We start from the raw sequence: 19,911 nt of genomic DNA, 5'->3' as shown, positions 1-19,911 counted from the left end.
TTTGTCGGGTTGTTAGCAGCCTCTACTACTAATAGTTGTTGTGGTTTAACCCAGAGGGGTTCAACTGGAACTTTAGGGGCTACAACTAGCTGGTGGCACATTCCTGAAATCATATCATCTTCTGGTGAGGAAATAATAGGGGTAGCTTGTTTTGAAATATTGAAAAACGCGTTAGATGGGTCATGGATCGTGTTGATAACTTTTTTGGGAATACTAAGATGAGTGTTGAAAGGTTCTTGGGATGAATTTCCATGTTTATCAGGAGGGGACTCTGGGGGTGCTGAATGCTGCGTGGGGTTAGCTAGATGCGGTATAGTAACTAGTTTTGGATGTCCTAGTTCGTCCCTGAGTGGTCAGTCGACCATCTCTAGACAGTCGAAGCGGTTTTGCGTAGAGAGGCCCTGCCATCCTTCATAGGTTTGATAGGGTCTTTCTTGCAAATAGTGCCTCGGCCGTTCTCTTGGCCTTTCTCTCGGTCCATTCCTACCTGTATGGTCATATGTGTATTCCAACTGGTTCCATGGGTCTTGGTTCCATGGCTCCTGGTTCCATGGTTCTTTAGGGAACTGGTGCCATGACCAGGGTGCGGTATTACGATGATGTTTTACTGGGGGATAGAAAAAGGAAAGATGACACGCATCGATCCCTCCTTTTTTTTCGAGCAAGGGCCAAGCACAAATATAGTCCACTGCGGAGGGGTCTCTGCATGTCACTATAATGCAGTCTCCGCGGATTGATTTTGTTGTTTTGCCTATCCAGGCTACCCTGCGGGCTGTGGTAATCCCTCCAGATAGATGGGATTCAAGAGGTCTATTAATGCTTAACCACTGCATTACCTTGTTTTTAAGTGACCATGCAGTTTCAGGTGTATCATCGGTTAGTTCTGGTACACCTGTAAGGACTATCGTGTAGGGAGTGGCTTCTGGGGGCAAGTGAGCAGGGCGTCTAACTGTTAGTGGTTTTTTAGTGATGTTTTTGGGAGACAGCTGGGTGGCCACTGATTTAAATGGGAGGGATGCAGGCTTTTTCCCCGGAGGGGCTCTACTGGTGTCTATATTTATCGCTGAACCTGGAGTATCCACAGTACCTGGGACCGGGTTTTCCGTTTGTTGATTAGGTGCAGTCGGGATTTTGTTCTGCTGTAATTGGGGCGTTGTGAGTGGTGGCTTGTGCTGTGTGGTGTTTTGTTTGTGACTTATGTGGACTGGGATGGTTGGATTTGAATGTTGGACTACTTTCTGTGGTTGTATTTGGAATTGTTTTTTGGGTGGTTGCGAAGAATTCCGCTGACCCTTTATATCTATACGAGTGTTGGTATCGAGAAGGGTAGCAGAAATGATAGTTAGCTGAGCTTCTAGGTTCCTGATACTAAGTTGAATGGGCTTCAAATGTTGAAATAACAAATCTTTTATTGTGGTGAGAACTTGGGAAGTGACTTTACATGTTCGGCATTGGTTATCAGAGGATTCATTTGATATTGCCATGTGAGGTAGATTGGTCGCAGAAGGGAGTATTATACTTTGTGGCATTGTGGAATTTGAATGGATAATCGCATGATCTAAACAAGGAGCCATGGTTACTGCTTTTTCGGCGATTAGGTTTCGTTTTGGAATTGCTCCTTCCCTTTCGCCTTGTTGGAGGAGGTTAACGTGTGTCTGGGCGTCCTCCTGGGTTTGACAAATCGCCAAGTCGGGGGTGGCTTCCAAGTCGTCAGACATTAATGAAAGGTCAGACTCAGTCTGGGTTACAGAAAGGTTTACTATCGATGGTACTGTGTTTATGTCTGGTGCTGACAGAGACACAGGGAGGGAACAGTTTTGTGAGTTAAGATGGATGGGAGAAGTAGCGTTTGCTATGGCGCCTAGAGAGGAACGCTTTGCGTTCGCGTTCATAAGGTCTAGTGAGACTCTCTTTTCCATCAAGGCAATACTCTGATTTATTGCCTCGTGGGTCCGTGAGATAAAAAGGTCAATAGGGCCCGTTATTTGGGCTACCTCCTGAGCATTTTGGGATTTGGTCTTTGTGGTGCTCCTAGTTTTTGGTCGCATGATGTTTGTCTGGCTGGGAGTTCTATAATGAAGGGGAGGTGGCCCGGTCCGGTCTCTATCGGGCACTAACGGGCAACAACGGGCCCGCACTTGGCCCGGGCTTCGCCCCGGCCTACGCCCCGCGCGCGTCCCGCGATGCGCGGTGGAATCCTTGCTTAAGAATGCGGGAGGCGAGAGGGGGCGTGGCACTGGGAGGGGGCGGGGCCCACACGGGAAGAGGCAACAGCTGATGGAATTAACGCTGTACCTCGCAGTCCCGGGGCCGCGCCTCTCGCCTCCTCTGCGGCCTCGCCGGTGTTGGTCTCTTCCTCTCCCTGGGCACAGCGGGTCAAAACGGTGAGAGCTACTCCTGTAGCGGACTGACAGCAAAGCGCTTAGAAATCTGGAAAACCTCTAAACGAGCGGCTCCCGCGAAACGGGGGCCGCGAGAGGTTATGTGCTCCTTGCTGGGGGCGGGCACTGGGAGGGGGCGCGGCCCACACGGGAAGAGGCAACAGCTGATGGAATTAACGCTGTACCTCGCAGTCCCGGGGCTGCGCCTCTCGCCTCCTCTGCGGCCTCGCCGGTGTTGGTCTCTTCCTCTCCCTGGGCACAGCGGGTCAAAACGGTGAGAGCTACTCCTGTAGCGGACTGACAGCAAAGCGCTTAGAAAACTGGAAAACCTCTAAACGAGCGGCACCCCTGGACCATGTAAAAAAAGGCACTTTCCGACAGCAATCTTCTGTGATTGGCTACAAATACAAAGATGGCAACCTACATGGAGGAGCAGAACGCCATCCCTGTGTTTGCATTCCAAAAGGGATACTTTTTTGTAAACAGCCCTTGTTCCTTAACATCACTGACTCACCGGTTACAAACTACAGCACAAAAGCCTGCAGCAGAAGGCTCTTCATGGGACAGCTGGTTACAAACAGGCACTTGTGAAAAGCAGCAAGTCTCCTACGACCCCCAATGCTGCCCGGCGCAGGGACACCCTTAATTCACTCGTGATACGCTATCAAAATAACGAGGCAGGCACTGGAAACTAGAAGGCAAGAAAAAGGTTTATTACTCCAGAGGAGAACACATCAACTGCAGACACTGGGATGTCTCAGGGAGCTGCTCTAACTGCATCTCTTTTGGCTCTTCCTTTTATAAAAGTTTGACACAGTGCATCTGTTTTATTTACATGGTTACAAAAGCTTCAGTGCCCGCCCCGGGCAGGTTACCACACAAACCCAACAGTAATTATCCCCCTATCCAGGTCAAAATTGACAATGTTATCTCGCAGCTATACCTTTCTTCAGGGTCTAAAACATGTGAGAACGGCCAGATCTAAGAGTCTGTTCTGTTGATAAAAAAAGGTCCCATTGTGGCAAAAACAAGTCTTGCTGTGTGCAGTGCAATAAACCATGTTTGCAAGAGTCTGTTTGGTATTTGGAACCAGTTTGTGTAAGAGTGTCCATGGATTTGCCTGTAAACAGAGATGAGAGGAAAAACAAGTTTGGGGCAGCAAGTGGCACTAAGGTTTGTCGTGACAATAGGGTTTATAGCCCCCAGCACACATATCAGGTTTGGTCAGAGAGTCAGAAGGATGTTAGCAAGGACAGGGTGAAACAAAGGTGACCAACAGAGTACAAAATGGTTGTGATGGTTAAAATGGCTGCAGCTTACGTGCACATAGAAATACCCACTAATCAAGATGGCGCAGGCAATGTTCACGACCGTCATTTTACCTTTAACAATATGCTGTGGTGAATATAAATAAACGCTGCTGATGTACACCTAAAGTTTATCGATATTAACACACTGACAGTCAGCAATAGCACTCATAAGGAAACTATAGGACTGCACAGGAACTGTGTACCAGGCCTCTCATGCGAGGCCCTATGCAATGATGGATACGAAGCGGAGACGCTGACAGCTACTTTACAAGTCTCTTTGAAAGAGCACTGCCTTGTTGTTAATGCTCTTGGTTTTTTGTCTACTTGCATCAAAGGCAGGCTACTTCTGAGTGTGAACCTCCAGAGTGCATCAGGGCACGGTGCTATTCTTTGTTAGAACTGTCAGTTGAAAGCTTACTCAGCTGCAAGCTTACATCAATACCCTGCGTGCTCCACACCACCAACCGGTGATCAAAGGAATGAAAGAATCCAAATTCATAACACCAATCTTGAAGGACCTGCAGAGCCTGGGCCTCCTGGGCTGCGTGCTCTTCATCAACAGGAAGAATGGCAGCATCAGCATACTGGGCTAAAACTTATAGGCATCTGAAGTAACACAATCACTGGCAAAGCCAATAGGTCTCGCATATACAAAAGTAATTGGCTTTGCTAGTATGCTTTAGCTATGTTGGAATCTAGCTTGGCTGCTGTTCAGCATGGGTCCTCCCTGGAAAAGAAACAAGCATCCTAGGAAAGGTTTCAGGGTATTACCCTTCATCAGACAGGCTAGGTCTAATCCAGTGGCACAGTTAGCAAGGGACCTATGTCTGGGCATACGCATCCCACTTAGAGTGAAAAGTGATGGAGCAGACTGGTCCCGGATGATTTCCAGCATAAAATATTAAGTAAATGCATGAGTAGTTTCTTGATCTGTTTAGATGAACACGCAGAGAATCGTGATATAATAACACATTTTAATATCATCTCGAGCACAATCAAGGAAGCTTTGTGGGTTGAAAGGAAAAATTCCCTAAAGTCCAATAGGAAATGGTTTGATAGGAATTGCACTAGAGCCCTAACGAAGCTTAGACATGCAATTCATAAAAGACCACGGGACGTAATCCTAATTAGAATTGCAAGGAAGGACTATAACTCAGCATTGAAGGACAGGAAGGCCTCGATAAAAAGGGAGGCTTGGGATAACCTATGTGCTGCCTCAAAATCAAAGGATCCGGCTGCTTTTTGGAGGGTCATTAATACCCCCCTTTTACATGAACAAAAAGCACGCTTGGAAATTGCCATCTCAGAAGATGAGTGGGTGGCTCATTTTTCCTCCCTTTATAAGGTTGTGGAACTAACCCCTGAAATAGGTCAGGATGTGGGGTTGTTAAATTTAGATACATCCAGAACTTTAATTGTAACCCTTCCTGAAGTTATAGCAAGCTTGAAGGCGACTAAGGGGGGCAAGGCAGCAGGACCAGATGGTATACCAGCTGACCTCTATAAGGCTAACATCGAATTATGGGGGCCACTGTTGGTTCAGCTCTTTAATGCCGCTCTGGTAAATAGCCCAATTCCTACCTGGTTTACATCGGTAATAGTCCCAATATTTAAGAAAGGGGACAGGCTAAATTGCACTTGTTATAGGCCAATTTCCTTATTGGACTCTTCTATAAAAATTTTGGGGAGAGTGATTTTAGCTAAATTGCAAAGTTGGGCGGAGGATAATGGGGTGTTAAGCGATTTCCAATTTGGGTTCCAAAAGGGTTTAGGGACCATAGAGCAAGGCTTGAATCTCTTCACCTTGCAACAGAAGTATACAAAGGTTAAAAAACAACGTCTATACCTCACTTTTGTAGATTTAACATCAGCCTTTGACTGTGTGTCACACGCTAAATTATGGTCAATTATGGCCGATTTGGGGGTAGACAACGCCATTGTATGCTTCCTGAGAGAGCTTTATTCTGGGGCCACTGCCAGTGTCAGATATGGGAATAATGGCGAATGCAGCAGACAATTTGGGATTGGTCGGGGAGTGCGCCAAGGGTGCGTTCTAGCCCCCTTTCTATTTTTGTTATATATAAATGGAATGGAGAAGCACCTCGTGCAGGAGGGCAGAGACATGCCTATGGTGAGAGGTAGGCCTGTCCCTGCACTGATGTACGCTGATGATGCTGTTCTGATGGCACGCACACCAATGGCTTTACAAACTTTGGTTACAGCCTTTAACACTTTTATGCTTGGTTTAGATTTGAAAATCAATTGTTCTAAAACTTTATCTATGTACTGTGGGTCTAGAACAAGCAAGCATGTGAAGCCAATCTTTATAAATTCCAATCCCCTAGAAAGGACCCCTACCTTCCCATATCTGGGGATATTGTTCCATGAAAGTGGCTCATGGACTACAGCAATTCATGCTAGATCTTTGTTATTTTCTAAGACCATTATGGCCCTAAAATGCTTTATGAAAAAATTAGGTAAAAAACCCATAAAGGAGATTTTAACTGTTTATAATGCAACCTGTATATCTGTAGCTACCTATGGTGCAGGATTATGGGGGTATTCAAACATCAGTGCGATTCAGATCATGGAGAACAAGTTTCTATGCCACATTCTGTCCGTACCCCAAAGTACTGCAACGATGATATGCCATGCTGAATTGGGAACACCCTATGTTACCGATACCATTAAAATTCAGCCAGTTCTTCTTTGGCATAGGGTTTGGACAAATGATGAATGTGTTGTCAATCGGGCTATTTTAGAGGATATCATGGCATTGGACAATATTTGTGATTTTAAATGGATAGGCTACGTCAGAAACTTTCTTGAAAAAATAAGTTGCCTCCAATACTTTGAGGACCCACAATCAATGGAATATATATCTAGAAGGGATTTGAAAAATCTGTGTATGGCGTACCTCAAGGAAAAGAGACATATAGAAGAGGCGAGAAAAAAGTCTGTTTCCATCCACCAGAATATTCTATGTGGAGAAAAATTGCAGCCATATCTTTCATTGTATATGTCCAATCATGAGCGTTACCTTTTGACCCGTTTTAGATTGAATATTGTTTTTAGGACATTATCGTTCCCCTTGATGAATTGTTGGTCGAAGGATTTATGTCTTTGTCCATGTGATGATGTATCCCAACAATCCGATATACATATATTATTCTTTTGCAAATTTTATACTCTTCCTCGAAAGAAACTTATCATCCCTATCCTCAAGGATTTAAATGTATACAGATGCCGCCTAGCATTCACTGAGTGCCAGAAAATGGAAACTGTTTTTATGGTTGCCTCAATTGCAGAATTTTTAAAATTAGTTTTTAAGTGCCGTAAATCAATCCGAACAGACTGATTGTTTTTATTGTATACATGAATTTACTTAACTCTGCTGCTTTTCTTTTTGTTTCTTTTTCGTGATTTAAAAAAAAAAAAAGTTTACTCTACCTCTTGTAAATTGTACCTTTCATGCTACTTTCATGGTTATCTTGTTTTTTAACCGAATAAAGTATTTTTGAATCTTGAATCTTGAGTGAAAAGTGCTACGCAAACAACTGATAGATCGAATGCTGAAAAAATCATACTATCAACTCCAGTCAATAGATCTAGGTAAAATCCATTGTTCATTTTCTCACCATGCAACCCAGTTTAGATCCAGCCATATCCAAATCAGTCTTGACCCTGTGCCTCATGGGAACAGTCCAGACCGAACTGGCAGGGCAGGTTCCTTCCTGGACCGGAAACAAGCATCCTGGGACCGGTTTGTGATATTACCCTTCATCAGCCAGGCGACCTTGAATGCAGTGGCACAGTGAGCTAGGGACCGACGTCTGAGCATACCCATCCCAGTTATGGTATAAAGTGCTACGCAGACAACTGATGGACGGAAGGATGAATAAGTCAAAAGATAAGGGTTAAATCCATCGTTCTTTTGCTCACCATACCACCTTAGTGTAAAACCAGCCATATGCAAATCCGTCATGACCCTGTGCCTCATAGGAAAAGACCAGACCGAACTGCCGAACTGCTTGTGTCCAATCCTCCCTGGATTGGACACAAGCATCCTGGGACCGGTCTCTGGGTATTACCCTTCATCAGCCAGGTTAGCTTTAATCCAGTGGTGTAGTGAGCAAGGGACCCACGTCTGGGCATACCCATCCCAGTCTGGGTGAAAAGTGCTACGTAAACACCTGATGGACGGAATGCAGAATAAATCATACATTCAACCCCAGTCAAGAGACCAGGGTCAAATCTATTGTTATTTCCCTCACCTTGCCACCCTAGTTTAGATCCAACCATATGCAAATCAGTCATGACCCTGTGCCTCATGGGAACAGTCCAGACGGAACTGGCAGGCAATGTCCTCCCTGGATGGGTAACAAGCCTCCTGGGACCGGTTTGTAGGTATTACCCTTCATCAGCCAGACTACCTTGAATCCAGTGGCACAGTAAACTAGGGACCCACGTCTGAGAATACCCATCCCACTTATGGTGAAAAGTGCTACGCAGACAACTGATGGACGGAATGCTGAATAAATCATACATTAAACCCCAGTCAAAAGATCTGGGTTAAATCCATCATTCTTTTGCACACCATATCACCTTAGTTTAAACCCAGCCATATGCAAATCCGTCTTGACCCTGTGCCTCATGGGAACAGATCACACCAAACTGCTAGGTCAGGTCCCCCCCGGACTGGAAGCAAGCAACCTGGAACCGGTTTCTGGATATTACCCTTCAGCAGCCAGGCTAGCTTGAATCCAGTGGCAGAGTGAGCAAGGGTCCTACGTCTGGGCATACCAATCCCGCTTAGGGTGAAAAGTGCTACGCAAACAACTGATGGACGGAATGCTGAATAATTCATACATTCAACACCAGTGAAGAGATCCGGGGTAAGTCCATCGTTCTTTTGTTCACCATGCCACCCCAGTTTACACCCAGCCATATGTAAATCAGTTTTGACTCTGTGCCTCATGGAAACAATCAAGACTGAACTGCCAGACCAGGTCCTCCCTCAACCCGAAACAAGCATCTTGTGACCGGTTTCTGGGTATTTCCCTTTATCAGCCAGGCTGCTTAAATCCAGTGCTGTAGTAAGCAAATGACCCAAGTCTGGCCATGCCCATTTAGACCAACCCATATGCAAATCAGTCTTGACCCTATGCCTCATGGGAACAGTCCAGACCAAACTGCCAGGCCATGCCCTCCCTGGACAGGAAACAAGCATCCTGGGACTGCTTTCTGGGTATTACCCTTCATCAGCCAGGCTAAGTCTAAACCAGTTGCACAGTGAGCAAGGGACTCATGTCTGGGCATACCCATCCCACTAAGGGTGAAAAGTGCTATGCAAACAACTGATGGACGGAATGCTGAATAAATCATGCATTCAACCCCAGTTAAGAGACCAGGGTCAAATCTATTGTTATTTCCCTCACCATGCCACCCTAGTTTAGATCCAGCCATATGCAAATCAGTCATGACCCCTGTGCCTCATGGGAACAGTCCAGACCGAACTGGCAGGCAATGTCCTTCCTGGATGGGTAACAAGCCTCCTGGGACCGGTTTGTGGGTATTACCCTTCATCAGCCAGACTACCTTGGATCCAGTGTCACAGTAAACTAGGGACCCACGTCTGAGAATACCCATCCCACTTATGGTGAAAAGTGCTACGCAGACAACTGATGGACGGAATGCTGAATAAATCATACATTAAACCCCAGTCAAAAGATCTGGGTTAAATCCATCATTCTTTTGCACACCATACCACCTTAGTTTAAACCCAGCCATATGCAAATCCGTCTTGACCCTGTGCCTCATGGGAACACATCAGACCAAACTGCCAGGTCAGGTCCTCCCTGGACTGGAAGCAACCAACCTGGAACCGGTTTCTGGGTATTACCCTTCAGCAGCCAGGCTAGCTTGAATCCAGTGGCAGAGTGAGCAAGGGACCTACGTCTGGGCATACCAATCCCGCTTAGGGTGAAAAGTGCTACGCAAACAACTGATGGAGGGAATGCTGAATAATTCATACATTCAACACCAGTGAAGAGATCTGGGTTAAATCCAAAAAGCTCACCATGCCACCCCAGTTTAGACCCAACCATATGCAAATCACTCTTTACCCTGTGCCTCATGGAATCAGTCCAGACAGAACTGCCAGGCCAGGTCCTCCCTTGACCGGAAACAAGCATCCTGGGACCGGTGTCGGGGTAGTACCCTTCATCAGCCAGGCTGCCTTGAATCCAGTGGCACATTGAGCAAGGGACCCACGTTTGGGCATACCCATCCCACTTAGGGTGAAAAGTGCTACGCAGACAACTGGTGGACGGAATGCTGAATAAATCATACATGCAAACCCAGTCAAGAGATCTGGGTCAAATCCATCGTTCTTTTGCTCACCATGCCACCCAGTCTAGACCTAGCCATATTTAAATCAGTCTTGACCATTGGAACAGTCCAGACCAAACTGTCAGGCCAGGTCCTTCCTGGACCATAAACAAGCACCCTGGGACCGGTTTCTAAGTATTACCTCGCATCAGCCAGGCTATTGTAATTGTATTGTAATTGCATTTATATAGCGCTTACTACCCCTGACGAGGCGTCGAAACGCTTTTTCGGCGGGTAGCACGCTACTCCGGGTACCACAGAGGATTAGTGTTGAATTAGTATAGTGAAACATGCAAGTACATTTTAAGTGGTGGATAGGTTAGTCAGTTATTTGGATTTGGAATGATAGCAGAAGGATAGAGGAGGACAAATGTTTGTATTTATTTATCGCCTGCTTGTTGACGCATGCTATTCAGGGAGCCTATAAAGGATTAGTGGTGAATTCATATGGTGAAATATGAGGTAATTTCAGTGGTGGATATTAGTCTGTTACTTGAAATGTGAGAAGGATAGCGGATGGATAAAAGGGGAAGAAAGATTTGCATTCTTATAGCACTTGTTACCCCTGATGGGTGTTGAAGAGCTTTTTTGTCGAGTAGCACGCCACTCTGGAACCCATAAAGGATTAGTGTTGAAAATTAGTATAGTATAAATATGAACTAATTTGAGTAGTAGATATGTTATTCAGTTATTTGGGCAGTATAATAGTATAGTTGAATATGGAATATGGAATTTGAGAAGTGAACATGTTAGTCTGTTAATTTTGATAGACAAAGGATAGTGGAGGGATAAAAGAGTGAAGGATTTTTTTTAAGTCAACTGATGGAAGGATCATTATATATTTGTTAGTGATAAAAGGTGGACTGTTAGGTGTAATTACAGCAGGGAGAGTGTGTCTGAGTGGGATGTAGTTATTTATGGTGTTGATTGGCGTTGTGTTAGTAATGAGTTTATTAGTTAGTGGTATAGGATAGAGTTGTGTACTGTTTGTGGGTGATGGTGGATATGTGTGGTAGTTGGGATAGTAGGGTGTGTAGATGTGGTATGGTTGGGTTAGTGGTGCATGCTGGTACATTAATCTGTGCATAGTGTTGTGCGTGGTGTATATTTGGTGTGAGTGTGTTGCTCTGTTTGTGGTTGTGGATGGTGTGGGCTGGGTATTGTTAAATGAGAAAAAGGGCAGCATTTCTGGCCCTAGTTCCGACCAGTCTCGAACAGGCCCAAACAGTCAACTACCCTTGTCCTCTCTGCCCTTAACAGGCTCAAAGAGGAAACTACCCTTGTCCTCTCCGCCCTTAACAGGCCCAAACAGGCAACTGCCCTTGTCCTCTCCACCCTTAGCCTCGACGAAGGGGCTGAGAGGCTCTAAGCCTGGCCTTTTTTGTAGCCCTAGTAATCAGGTGACCCCTTCAGCCAATGGGAACCCTAGCCCTAAAACTATCCAGTCACAATGCTAGCCCTAACATCAGAAGCCCTAAATAGCTACTTCCAATTAAAGGTCTCACCCTAGCCACCCTACTCCCAACAACCAATAACATAGGAAGCCCTAGTCCCTACTTCCAATAGAAATCCTAACCCTAGCCCTAGTCCCAACCCTGCAATGATTGAATCACAGACCGAGAAACCAATCAGAACCCTCAAATACCCAACCAATGAGGACATTAACCCTAAACCAATAAAAACACCAGATACAACCACCATCAGTGTACACATGTGCCAACCACTAGCACACCATATAAGGTCCCAGCAACCTCAGACAAGGTTTGCTGGCCAGGGAGTTGGAAGCTGCTTGCTCCTGTTCAGATTCTCCTAGGAGACAGACAGGCTCAATCCATAACTTTGGACTTCAGCAGGTAAAGGCTACACTAACTCGAAATCCAACAATACTGTTTGAATAAAGCTTTACTCCCCCTGCTGGCCAACAAAACGTAGTGCACAGGCCCCAGTAAATACAGTTTAAACAGCTTACAGAAGCACCCTCTGATGTAGAAAATCCCTGTTGCTGGGGGGGGTGTTGGGGGGGCAGGGGGGCTGGCCTCACTGGCTTGTGAACACAAAATGGTGGCTGGGGGTGCACTGTTTGAGCACACAGGCCATAGCACAGAGCAAAGGAGAAATTTGGAGGGAAAACCGATTTTTCACCAAGGAATGAGAGGGACAAACTAAAGAAGTTGGACTGCAAATCCCACAAGTCAACACACTAAATGAAGGCAATCATGGGCAGGGAAAACCACACATTTAAAACACAACACAGGTGATAAAATATGCAATTACAGGCAGGCTAAAACTACAATTTTTAATTGTAACAACCACAGGCATAGACAGTAAACACAGAAAGGGAAAAAAAATGTAAACAGCTTTTTGTCTTGGGAAGAGACAGCACTAGTCTGTCTCCTTACCACTTCCTGGACTCTTTTCATTGCAATCTGGGGCATATGTGGGCTGCAACTCACAAGATGGAGGAGAATGATTTGGGGTGCACCCAGCAAGGCCTTAAGGGGCCTGGGCAGGTGTGAGAGGAGGGCTCAGACTTGCCTGGTAGCTGAATAGCCAATGGTCTGCTGGCCTGGGGGTGGGGTCTGGGCAGCTGTTTGCTCCTGTTCAGAATCTCCTAGGAGACAGACAGGCTCAATCCACAACTTTGGACTTCAGCAGGTAAAGGCTTCACTAACTCGAAATCTAACAAAACTGTTTGAATAAAGCTTTACTCCCCCTGCTGGCCAAAAAAATGAAGTGCACAGGCCCCAGTAAATACAGTTTAAACAGCTCACAGTAGCACCCTCAGATGTAGAAAATCCCTGTTGCTGGGGGGGAGGGGCTGGGGGGGGCTGGCCTCACTGGCTTGTGACCACAAAATGGTGGCTGGGGGTGCACTTTTTGAGCACACAGGCCTAAGCACAGAGCAAAGGAAAAATTTGGAGGGAAAACAGATTTGTCACCAAGGAATGAGAGGGACATACTACAGAGGTTGGACTGCAAATCCCACAATTCAACACACTAAATGAAGGCAATCATGGGCAGGGAAAACCACACATTTAAAACACAACACAGGTGATGAAATATGCAATTACAGGCAGGCTATAACTACAATTTTTAACTGTAACAAACACAGGCATAGACAGTAAACACAGAAAGTGAAAATCGTTTTTTAAACAACTTCTTGTCCTGGGAAAAGACAGCACTAGTCTGTCTATGTTTAATCCAGTGGCACAGTGAGCAAGGGACCCACGTCTGGGCATACCCATCCCACTTAGGGTGAAAAGTGCTACGCATACAACTGATGGACGGACTGGGGTTGGATGTATGATTTATTCAGATAAATCATACATCCAACCCCAGTCTATAGATCTGGGTTAAATCCCTTGTTCTTTTGCTCACCATGCCACCACAGTTTACACAGATCCTTATGCAAATACGTCTTGAACCTGTGCCTCATGGGAACAGTCCAGACCGTGCTGCCAAGCTAGGTCCTCCCTGGACCGGAAACAAGCATCCTGGGACCGGATTCTGGGTATTACCCTTCATCAGCTAGGCTAGCTTTAATCCAGTGGCACAGTGAGCAAAGGACCTATGTAAATGTAAATGTAAATGTAAATGTGTGTATACTTGTAAAGCGCACTGTCGCCGCATCTCGGGGCATCCTGGCGCTATATACCACTGTGGAACCCTTTCCCTGTGAGACGTTCACTCCTGGGCACCCCCCAGGTCAAGCCAGGCATCCCAGCACTGTTGGGGCCGTTGTGGAGATTAAGCAAGCTATTGCCCAGAGTTGCAGAGTGGGACCCATGATTAGAGTAGGCACAGAGGCGAGAATTATCGAGTCCGTGGACATTGAGCCCAATACCCTGCCGCGTCGGCAATTGAACCCTGGTCCCGGGCCTGACCTCTGCATCAGGGTCTGCCGCTTCTAACCAGTGAGCCACACTTCTCCTGTCTGGGCATACCCATCCCACTTAGGGTGAGAAGTTCTACGCAAACAACCTATGGACGGAATGCTGAATAGACCATACATTCAACCCCAGTCAAGAGATCTGGGTTAAACTCAGTGTTTTTTGCTCACCATGCCACTCCAGTTTAGACCCAGCCGTATGCAAATCAGTCTTGACTCTGTGCCTCATGGGAACAGTCCAGACCGAACTGCCATGCAGGTCCTACCTGGACCGGAAACAAGCATCCTGGGACGAGTATGCACAGAAGTGGGTCCTGTGCTCTCCATGCCACTGGAGTCAAGCTCTCCTGGCTTATATGCGCTGAAAGCCCGAAAGCGCTCCTAGGATGCTTGGGAGAACTGGAATCATTGTAATCCTTTCTATTGAATCACTTTCACTCTGTGTCCTTCTAATTTCTATCACACACAAGAGCACTCTTTTTTCACTTCCCTTTTTTCGTGGAGGAACCTCCTGACAATTACCTGTTTAGTAATGCCATATCTTGTGTTTTTTGATACTATGAATAAAATAGAAATTTTTTGTTTAAAATAGTGAGTATCCATTCTATCTTTCACAAAGTGCATCGTGTATTGAGTGCTATATGCTGAATTTGTTTCTGCATGAAAAATTGTTTTTGAATTACAAACGTATTTTGACTTTTTTTATGAAAAAGGAGTCCAAGGTCCAATTGTTATTCTATATCGGTCGTGCCACCCAACATAATATCTGTCGTGCACTAAACGCTATTGCTGCTGAGGATTTGCTGGATGTGCCAGCTGTGGTCCTTCTCGCTGATACCGACAAGGCCTTTTATTCCTTTAGCTGGACCTACCTCTTTGTACTGCTGAACCCCCTTAACATCGGACCTCGACATCCGCGTCTATACACCAACATTACTGCCTCGTGCGGGACGCTGATTCAATCTCGCCCACATTTCCCATCAGAAGGGGTACCAGACAGAGATACCTTCTGTCTCCCTATCTTTCTGCAGTTGCCATGGAGCCACTCATGGTGTGGGAAAGTATAGATGCCCAAGTATATGGCTTGGTCACAGGAGGTCTCCAATCGTATAGTGCTATGCACTGGCAATGTATAATTCTTTTTTACGCACCAGAAAAGATCCGGCCCACATCTACTTCAGATGATGCAAGTTTTTGGCGAAAAATACGACCTTTATTTGAACGCCTAAAAATCGTTTCTGTGGCCTCTGCGGGGAGTGATCAACGGGATTTGACCACGTGAGGTGACGGTAGTGCCAGATGGATTTAAGTTTCTTGGGGTCTTCCAGTCAGCGTCTCAACCCGCCTCTTGGAATAAGAATCTGGCCCCTTTGTTGCTTTTAGTTAAAGAACAGGTGCGCTCCTGGTCACACTTGCCTTTATCATTATTCATCAGATCAGCCATCTTTAAGATGGTCTCCTTGCCCCGCCTCCTCTATCAACCTCAAAACCATCCCTACCCAATATCGCATACATGGTGCAGACAAATGTACGTGGTCCTTAGTCACTTCTTATGGGGTGGGGGCTCCGTGCGTGTCGCACTAAAGACGTGCTTCCAGTCCACATACTGTAGAGGGCTCACGACTCCGGACGTTAAGGCGTACCATGCTGCCTCCCATCTACTCACCTTAAATGAACGGTGGTATTGAGATAGACGGTACTATGCCTACGCCGTCGAGCACTGGCTAATGGACACTTAGGGCCAGATGTAGGAGCCGAAATACCGGTCGGTAACGGCCGATTTCGGCCGTTACCGACCGGTATTTAGAAATTGGTATGTAGGGGCCTTTATTTTACAGAATCGGTAATTTTACCAATTCGGAAAATCTAAATGTAGGTGGGACTCTTCTGAGTCCCAAAGGCCTTTCAGATTCGGTATTTTACCACCCAATTCAATTGGGTGGTAAAATACCGAATCCAGGTGTGCATGCACATGTGTGCATGCACACCTATGCCATGTGACAGACAGACATGCCCTTAGGGCATGTCTGTGTGCCACATGCCACATGCCACATGCCTGTATTTGGGGTGCTAGAGGGTGTCAAAGTGACACCCCCTGCACCCTGGCAGAAATCGGTATTTACCGATTCGGTAATTAACGAATCGGTATTTCCCATTGATTCCTATGGGCTTCACAGCCCATAGGAATCAATAGGAAATACCGATTCGGTATTTACCGAATCGGTAAATACCGAATATTAACGATTCGGTATTTCAATTTCTAGAAATACCTACATCTCTCCCCTTCATATTTACCGATTCATAAATACCAAATCGGTTAAATTCGGTATTTATTAATCGGTAAATACCAATTACCTACATCTAGCCCTAAATCATTACACACAAATCTATACTCTAGCGCAACGCACAAATCGCTACCTCCCACAACCAGAATGGTCTTTGTGATATGGCAATAGGCACGGCGTAGGATGGGATGGTGGGGCAAGCTGATGAAAGCAATGGCCTCCTACCACAATTGTCTGAGTTGCAGGGATTTGTGAACTGGGATGCGATCGGTATCTCAATGATTGGCGCAGTGGTCCATGGTCAAGCCTTGAAATCCTTCCAGGAGCTACAATACGAATTTCAGATGCTCCGGTCGCAATTCTATAGATATCTGCAATTTCATCACACATTCTCCCCTTATTTAACACGCCAAGACAATATTCCCAACTACAATCTCATTGAGGCCAAGGTGTTCCTGGGCGAGTTGGGTGGGCACAAAATTACAGAACTATATCGCACATTGGTCACTAATAGCTACACCACACTTAACAAGACTAGAGACGCCTGGCAGAAAGATTTGGGTCTATTTGCTGTGGACGACTGGGTTGAGGCTATTGTATCCCCGCGCGGTGCAGCCATTGCTGAGTGCCTACGTCTTATACATATTAAATACCTCCACCGTGTATATTTCACTCGCTATAGGCTTATGCACGCCGAGATGATTGTATCTCCCCTGTGTCTGCGCTGTGGAATGGCCGAGGGCACTCTCCTCCACACAGTATGGGAATGTACTGCTTTATCGTGCTTTTGGTGTGGGGTACAGACCTGTGTGACTGGTGTGGGATGTTCCACGGTCACCGCGTTTAGCTATACTTCATATTACGGAGGGAATAGTAGGTAACAGGTACAAAAGATATCTGCTTTACCTGGGTCTTACTCTGGCTAAGCTAGACATTGTTAAGGCTTGGAAAGCGACTCCCCGCCATCTGTGGGGGCCTGGAACCAGGGCCAAAACTTTTCCATGGGCTATTAATATCAATTTTTAAATCTTTGGGATGCCTCCGGAAACACCCTAGGATATGGAAGCGGTGGGATGACTATCGGGGTTTGTATCTTGTACCTACACTACACAATGAAGATATGCCATAAATATCTAATGCTGGGTACTAATACCCCCAAAAATATACCTATACTTGAATATTACGATTGGAGATTTTGTACGATAACATATATATGGACTTTGTGACACCGATGTTTCTTGTTTCAATTGTTTGTTTGCGTTCAACTCAGATTTTTGCAAGTCATTCAATATTACTCGGGAACAAGACAGGGCTGGCCACTATTCCCATTATTATGTGCCATAGTTGTTGAGCCTCTTGCCTGTGCAGTACGTAAATAACACTAGCATATGCTGATTACACGTTATTATATATACGCGAACTGGAGGTATACTTATTGCCAATCTTACGTGAAGTGGTACAGTTCGGAGGTCACTCAGGATTACGTATAAATTGGGATAAATCAATCATATTCCCCCTCACCCCCTGCACGGTTGAGCCGGCCATGGAGTTTCCCCTGCGTTGGACTGCAGACGCAGTGCAGTATCTAGGTATCCAATTCTACACAGACCCTGAGATAGTCTTACAGGAAAATTATGGCAAAGCCACACAGAGGCACATAGACAATGTAGAGAAGTGGATAAAGCTTCCACTCTCGTTGATGGGGAGAATCTCCATAATGAAGATGGTCATTCTACCGAGATTCTTGTTTTTATTTGAAAATATACCCATATTGTTACCAAAACACATGTTTAAAAACTTTTGTACACAACTGATAAGGTTAGCATGGGCTGGTAAACAATTGCGCATTCGATGGGATACGCTTACTCTACTGTATCAGTTGGGGGGACTAGGAGCCCCAGATTTAGAGAAATATTACAAGGCTGCGTGTGGTGTGTTTGCGCACTATTGGATACATGGGCCACAAGCCCTTTATACAGTCCCCATCCAGGAAATTGAGAGTTTTTAACTCAATAGCGTCACCATACAGGCATGGCAAACTTTGCCGCATATGCAGGCGGGAGCCTTTATTTATGCCCCAGAAATGCCATTGATGTGTTGTCGGTGGTTTCCACTAAGCCAAGAAGTAGGGGTAAGGAAGGCATTAAATGCCATCGGCATACACACAATGGGTGATTTCCTTAAAGATGGAGTATTGGCGACCTGGGAGTCATTACAATTACCGGGCCAACCGATAGGTAGTACATTCACGAGTCAGAGTTGGTGAGCTCTTATTGGAGATGATCTCATCGAACCACAAAGTTTGAAGGCACTCTCCACGCTTATAAGAACGGAAGAACCTACAAAGTTGATAACAAAATTGTGTGCCAATCTACAGGATACACGTAAGACAGAAGTCCTAAGGGCAAGGTGAGGGTGGCAGATTGATTTGGGTGCTCCCATAAGCGACAAGGAATGGTCCTACTGCTGTGCCCATACCCGCTCGATATCGCTCAGCGGTAGGCACAGATTAATTCATTTAAAATTTTTACATAGGGCTTATTGCACCCAGAGCGCCAATATTGATATGGGCTTGATGAGACCTCAAATTGCCATGAATGTGGGCAGGAAGAGGCGGGATTCTGGCATGTAGCCTTGCAAAGCCCAGGAATGTATGCATACTGAAATTATTAGTTCAGACCTAGTACCTGATCTGAAAATGGCACACCTAGGATGGGACCATTCATTAACCTAGACGCTGCACCCGCTGTACGCCATAGGTCTCCTACTTGCCAAGCGGAGGGTGGCGTTGCGATGGATGAAAGGCCCACTCCCAAAAATAGCAGACTGGCTCACAGACTCAATCCGACACGTACAGTGAACTTCTGCCACCAAGAAGTCGCCTGAGGAACTACTAGGGACCTTACCAAACCTACTAGCTAAAAGATACTAATGAGATAACGTCAGAGTCACAGAACACCACAGGGGTAGCACAGACACCAGAGGCAGGAATGTAAAAATCACATGCTAACAAACACAGAGAGGGAACTATAAGGTTCGAGCTTTGGGGTATCACCCCCCCCTTCCAACAACGCCTTGTTCTGTCAATGTTTCAATCAAATATCACAGAAATGATGATTTGTATAACTGATTTGAATCACTGTGTAATGCACCCTTACTGACAAACCCCTGCTCTCATGTATTGCTGTATTATTGTGTATACCTGCTCTCATATGCTGAAAAAACTGTCCATGTTCATACCAGGTTAGAGAGTTGTATGTTTTTGGGATTTAAGCTGAAAATCATTTTTCAAAAAAGAAATGAAAAAAACAAAACAAATTTCCATTGGTGGACCTTCACATGTTAATGATTCTTTTGAAGGATGTTTAACAATAGATAAAAGTAACACAAAATGAAAGCACAAAATACTTCACTAGTAAAATGCCACAGAAGACGAGAAAAATTACTAAAATCCAATTGCTACTCTTGTTATGTTTATGACTAGTACTACTTTCCCCTCTCCCGTGCAAATGAATCCACTGCAACAATGTTAGTTTTCACCCGACACAATAAAAACGAGTACAAATTAACCTAATGAAAAAAAGATAAATATTAGCAGTAATTTTACAACTCATTAGAGAAATATTTGGGAATGAGATCTCAGTTTGTGCTGAGAT

This window comes from Lissotriton helveticus, chromosome 3_2 (genome assembly GCF_964261635.1).
Source record: "Lissotriton helveticus chromosome 3_2, aLisHel1.1, whole genome shotgun sequence".
NCBI lineage: Eukaryota > Metazoa > Chordata > Amphibia > Caudata > Salamandridae > Lissotriton > Lissotriton helveticus.
This window is presented reverse-complemented; position numbering follows the sequence as displayed.